General features: G+C 36.7%; 1 protein-coding gene across 1 annotated transcript in view; it reads left to right on the forward strand.

Moving 5' to 3' along the window:
* The first annotated feature begins 250 nt into the window (after nucleotides 1-250).
* SLC38A4 (solute carrier family 38 member 4) overlaps nucleotides 251-6,647 on the forward strand; it is a 53,239-nt gene continuing 46,842 nt past the window's right edge. Inside the window, exon 1 of the mRNA XM_004384554.1 lies at nucleotides 251-394. The gene's annotated coding sequence lies outside the window, so the exon portion shown is untranslated. The remainder of the gene's footprint in view (nucleotides 395-6,647) is intronic.

Below are 6,647 nucleotides of genomic sequence, written 5' to 3' on the forward strand. Positions count from 1 at the left end.
TTTCTGGAAAATCACCATTTCTAGATTTATCAGTCGACCAACCTATAGAATCTTGATACAGAATGACACCAATCAAGGTAAAACTTTCAGCAAGTATTTTACTGTAAAAGCCAAGATTCCAAAAAGCAAATAGAAATTGGTGTAACCCATGTTTAATCCAAATATACAACAGTAAACTGATTTAGCTTCTTTTTTTTAAAAGAGCTGACGCAAGTTGGACAGAGGGAGGTGTTGGGGCAAGGTGGTAGAATTGATTGGCTTGTTTCGTTCACTCCCACTGGTCTTTAAATCATTATCTAGGTTCCCAAAAGTTCATATAAGTCAACTCTGTTACATGAGTCTGCCATTTCAAACAATTCAGGAAAGACTGCCCAGGACTGGAAGGATAATTAAGGTAAAGTTGTTTTTACATGAATGTTTACAGTGTTAAAAGAATGCTTACTTTCTTCTTTTTATTACGTTGTTCATTCATTACAAATTAAAAAAGCTTTGCTCATTTTAAAAAAGATCAATTGACTATGATGTCAGACATTGAAATTATTTACCCAGATCTTGACTTCAATTTTCTTTTGCACATAATTTTAACCTTAAGCATTAAATTAGGACAGTGAATAATAGGAAAGGGAAACACTGCAAAAATGAAGGTAGCAAGTGTTTAGTTATTTATATCTTCTGGTTAATCACTGAATACAGTGAAGAGGTGGCCTAATTTGCCTTAGGAGAAAATATAAATATTTAGAAGCACGTTCTCAATGTTATACCAATAAAGCTTTCTTTATCTTGAAAAAGAAACACAAAAACTCAGACTAATCAAAGACTATCACATGACTGCAGCGACTCTGAGTTGCTAAGGCTATACCAACATCAAATGAAAAAGAAAAAAAGTTGTGTCTTATCTTGTCTTCTTAATTTCACCATTTTAATCATAGAGTATTTTTAGAGCAAATTTACTAGAATAAATTGAGAAACTGAATAGAACATAAGCATGGCTTTAGATTTTGGAGGACTGGAATCAATTACCTAAAAGTAGAGCTGTTCTCAAATTATTAATCAGAATGGGGTGGTGGATGGGTGGATCTCCAGCGGATTTCTTACAGAGAGCATCCGGTGATGGTTTAATTAATTAAATTCCCAAGCAATAGCAAAACTAAGAGTGTTTGATAAAGCTGTTTAAAAATATTTGAACTGATGATACACTACATGGTCAGCTGACTAAGAGGTCTTGTTTTTGACCAACTAAAGAAACTTAGGCGTGTCTTCTAGAAAGGATTGTCATTTATGTTGTCGTTCAAGATCTTCCTGTTGTTCAGATTTATATTTAGATAATGATTTTGGATTTTTTTTCTTGACAGTATTTACATTTGTACTCCTAGAAAGTACATCAGCAACATTTTAGTTCTGAGAAATGTAGTTTTGATGGCTAAACTCTTGAGTTTTCTTTACTCAGTCATATAGTATGCGTTAGGGGTTATTGAAACTATTATTTTTAATATACCAGTCACTTTAATGAAGTGAAAATAATTTTCAGAAGAAGAAAAAAATACCTCTGGAGGTGGTCCATTATCTATTATACAATGTAGACTTTTTGGAATTTACTACATTTACAATTCATGATAGGGTTAGTAAATATCATATATTAAAATATATAGCTGTCTCAGTTATCTAATGCTGCTATAACAAAAAAAAAAACCACAAATGGGTGGCTTTAACAAACAGAAATTTATTTTCTCACAGTTTAGCAGGCTAGAAGTCCAAATTCAGGGTGCCAGCTCTAGGGGAAGGCTTTCTGTTTCTGTTGGCTCTGGAGGAAGGTCCTTGCCTCTTTTAGCTTCTGCTCCTGGGTGATCTTCATGTGGCTTGGCATCTTTCTTCCCCTCTTTCTGTTTGCTTGTTTAATCACTTTTTTTATCTCAAAGGAGACTGACTTAAAACACAGCCTACACTAATCCTGTCTCATTAACATAATAAAGACAACTCATTCCCAAATGGGATTATAATCATAGGTTCAGAGGTTAGGATTTACAACATATATTTTGGGGGGACACAATTCAATTCATAACAATGGCATAAAGAGTTCACTATATTAATATTATATGTGCTATAGTTTTCTGAAGAAACTAACCACTGTTTTGGAAAATATGAACTAAAATTTGTGTGGGAATTTACGTTTAAGATGACTATAGGGTCTATGTCTTCTAAGAACAGAGTCAGAAAGTCGGTAAACAAAGTAGCATATTCTGGTTTTATGAAGTCCTTTATACCTGATCAAATGGTTGATTTAATTTTTATATTAACAAGCATTCTTGGCAAAGGGAAAAATCCTCGACATACAATCATTTATTATAACTTTTCTAGTTTTTCCTAGATATTATTTCTAATGTTATGTCTGAATAGAGAAAAGGAATGCAAGCGATAAAATATTAGTACCAGCAATAAGAAATAGTCAAAGAAGTATGATTCTGCTATTATGGGCAGTTTCTATTCTAACATGTACCTCAGACTGAAAGAGATTGTTTTTATAGAAGCTAATTTCTGTGAGAAACCATGCTATAGACTAAGTCGTTTGACTATTGGTATATGATTAGGATGGCATTGTTGAGGAAATTGTTTAAGAGAATTTAATATAAAGATAACATTAGATTGATTTCATTGTCAAAGCTATGTTCATTTATCTAAGGTAGATTTTGTGTGGATTTAAATCAGTTCCTTAGAAACAAGATAATTTGGCTTTTAAAACTTTAATAACTAGCTACGTCCTACTTGCTCACCCCAAGGGTAAATGCAGTGTAAGGCTATCTGCTACAATGCCTAGATTTCAGAGTAGATTTGTCAGTACTGGATTGGCATGACCCTACAGGGTTGCTATGAGTTGGAATTGACAGCAATGGGGTGGGGTTGGCATGAAAGATAAGATAAATAGCAATGTTGGGAATCTGATCTAACAACATTGACTACTTTTCACTTTCACTTATCAGGTAAAATAAATATTTGCAGGAACTAGGGAAGGTCATAACTTCTGCCCCTTAACTCAAGGACAGTTTTGCTTTCCAGATTTGATGTCTTTCCTTGAAGTTGAACCACATAAGTAAAATTTGAGAAATGTACTTTTTTGCAATTCTTCTATCCTGAACTTCTTAGGTATCTATTCAAAGAACAAGACATTAAAAATGTTTAATAACTAGAATTTGGATAAAATAAGGAATCATCTACTTGGGACATTTAGATAATCTCTGAGTAAATGTGATGAAACTGGAAATCCTCTAATGACATGGTATTCTAAGTATCTTTCTTTCTAGTTTTGATTTTATATCCTCATGAATGACTGGACTGAATCAACAATTCAGTTGAACACTATACTAGATGTCTTAGGCTGGGTTCTCTAGAGAAGCAAAACCAGTAAAGAGTATAAATATATATGTATATCTATAGAGAGATTTATATCAAGGAAATTACTTACGTGGTTGGAGAGGATGGAACATCCCAAGTCCATGGGTCAGGCTGGAGGCTTCTCCCTATTCATGAGCCACAGAGGCTGGCCAACCCAAGATCAGCAGGTGAGACAGCAGGGCTCTGGCTCACAGGGACCAACAAATCCTAATGTCGGCAAGTAAAATGGCAGGTAAGTTGCTAGCTCAAGTCCCAAGAACCGGAGGTCAGATGAACAGCAGCCAGCTGCAGGATCCAGAGTGAGCAAAAGCCCACAAGCCTTGCCAGAAAGTCTGTTTATATTGGATGCAGGCCACACCCCCAAGGAAACTCCCTTTCAACTAACTGGCTATTCACAGCAGATCCCATCATGGAGGTGATCCCATTATATCAAATCTCATCATGGAGGTGATCACATCATCATATGACGGCGAAACTACATCATAACTGCCAAACCACTGAGAATCACGGCCCAGCCAAGCTGACACACAACCATAAGATCACACTGGAAATCTAGTCTGCTTCTGTAAGACTCCTTTATATCACAGAGATACTTAACTTCAGTGGGGAGAAAGGCCAGGCTACAAATGTTCTTTGAAACCAATTTGATTTTTCTTTTATAAAAATTTTGAACATTCTTTGTGCAGCAAAGCTGTTCTGGCAACTAAGGGGAATTTTTTCCATTTCATATTGAAGTATTATCTGAAAAAGCTGTAGCATTAATACATACCTGTAATGTATAATGGAGAGCATATAAATTTGCACTGGTCTTAATAGAATATAACACTAGGCACTGTGCTAGATGCTAGAGTCTACGCTATTCCCACCTTCATGAAGCTGTCAGCTTAGTGGAGGAGAGTTATGTATCATACAGTCACACAACTAAATGTAATTATGAAGTATGATAAATACCTTGTGAGAAAGGACAGCAAGCTATGAGAGTATATAATGGGGGATCAGAAAAGCCTTTCTGACTAGGTGGCATTTAAAGATTTTCAGGTTGTTTTTGTTAACATTGGGAGACACCTAGGTTAAGAGTGTGGGGAAGAGCATTCTAGGCAGAGGGAACAGCATGGGAAAAGGCCATGAGGTGGCAATCAGGAAATTAAAGAACCACAGTGTACTCAGTGAGTGAGGGGAGATGTGATTCGATGTGGGACTAAAGAGCTCGGTCTGGGTTAGCATGTGTACAGACTTATAGCATATTAGGAAATTTGAGTTTATTTTTTAAAAGAGGTATAAAAATCATTGTGAGGTTATTAGCAGGGTAGTCATTTGGAATAACATAATTGTCTTGGACGTAGAAGCAGATGAGTTTTAAATAAATGTTGAAAGAAGGACTGATAGGACTTGGTGACAGACTGGACAAGAATAATGGGGGGCGGGGGGTTAAGGATAGAGGATGAAAGGTATCAAGACTGATGGCCAGTTTCTGTGGTGAGCAATTGGGTGAATGGAAGTACTGTGTCCTAAGATGGGAGCAAAAGAAAAATCTACGCCTATGAAAGTTATATTTTCTTTTTCTTTCTTTTTTTTTTTTTTTATTTGTTTAAATCTAATACTTTGGCTAGAAAAATTTTATTTTCTGCCACCAACAAAGCTTATCTCTTTCCTTTCTTTTTACTTATTTTTTTTTATTGTATTTTAAGTGAAGGTTTACAGAACAAACTAGCTTCTCATAAACAGTTAGTACACATACTGTTTTATGGCATTGGTTAACAACCCCATGACATGTCAACGCTCTCCCTTCTCGACCTTGGGTTCCCTGTTAACAGCTTTCTTGTCCCTTCCTGCCTTCTAGTTCTTGCCCCTGGGCTGGTGTGTTCTTTTAGTCTCGTTTTGTTTTTATAGGCCTGTCTAATCTTTGGCTAAAGGGTGAACCTCAGGAGTGTCTTCATTACTGAGCTAAAAGGGTGTCCAGGGGTCATACTCTCAGGTTTTCTCCACTCTCTGTTAGGCCAGTAAGTCTGGTCTTTTTTGTGAGTTAGAATTTTGTTCTACGTTTTTCTCCAGCTCTGTCTGGGACCCTCTATTGTGATCCCTGTCAGAGCAGTCAGTGGTGGTAGCCGGGCACCATCTGCTTGTACTGGACTCTGGTGGAGGCTGTGGTAGTTGTGGTTCATTAGTCCTTTGGACTAATCTTTTCCTTGTGTCTTTAGTTTTCTTCATTTTATCTTGCTCCTAAAGGGGTGAGACCAGTGCAGTATCTTAGATGGCCGCTCACAGGCTTTTAAGACCCCAGATGCTACTCACCAAGGTAGAATGTAGAACATTTCTTTATAAATTGTTATGCCAATTGAGCTAGATGTTCCCAGAAACCATGGTCCCTACAGCCCTCAACTCAGTAATTTGGTCCCTCATGGAGTTTAGATCTGTCCAAGGAGCTTCCATGACCTTGCCCTGAAAAAGTTGTGCTGGCAAACCCAGTATTGTTATTGTGTACTGTCTTAACCCTTCACCAAATTTACTACTTATCTATTGTCTATTTAGTGTTTTTCAATCCCCACCACTCCCCTTGCTCGTACCCATCAAAGATTGTTTCTTTTTGTGTGTAAACCTTTTCATGAGTTTTTATAGTAGTCATCCAATACAATATTTGTCCTTTTGTGATTGACTTATTTCACTCAGCATAATACCCTCCAGATTCATCCATTTTGTGAGATGCTTCACAGATTCATCGTTGTTCTTTATCATTGCGTAGTATTCCACCGTGTGTATGTACCATAGTTTGTTTATCCATTCATCTGTAGATGAGCATCTAGGTTGTTTCCATCTTTTTGCTTTTGTGAACAATGCTGCAATAAACATAGGTGTGCATATGTCTGTTTGTGTGATGGCTCTCATTTCTCTTAAGATATATTCCTAGGAGTGGGATTGCTGAATTGTATGGTTCTAGCTTTCTAAGGAGGTGCCATATCATTTTCCAAAATGGTTGTATCATTTTGCATTCCCACCAGCGGTGCATAAGCGTTCCAATCTCCCCGCAGCCTCTCCAACATTTGTTATTTTCTGTTTTTTTGACTCATGCCAGTCATGCTGGGGTGAGATGGTATCTCATTGTGGTTTGAATTTGCATTTCTCTAATGGCTAGTGATCTCGAGCATTTCCTCATGTGTCTGTTAGCTGATTGAATGTCTTCTTTGGTGAAGAGTCTATTCATTTCCTTTGCCCATTTTTTAATTGGATTATTTGTCTGTTTGTTGTAAAGGTGTTGGATTTTC

The sequence above is a fragment of the Trichechus manatus genome, unplaced genomic scaffold, assembly GCF_000243295.1.
Source record: "Trichechus manatus latirostris isolate Lorelei unplaced genomic scaffold, TriManLat1.0 scaffold00123, whole genome shotgun sequence".
Classification (NCBI taxonomy): Eukaryota; Metazoa; Chordata; class Mammalia; order Sirenia; family Trichechidae; genus Trichechus; species Trichechus manatus.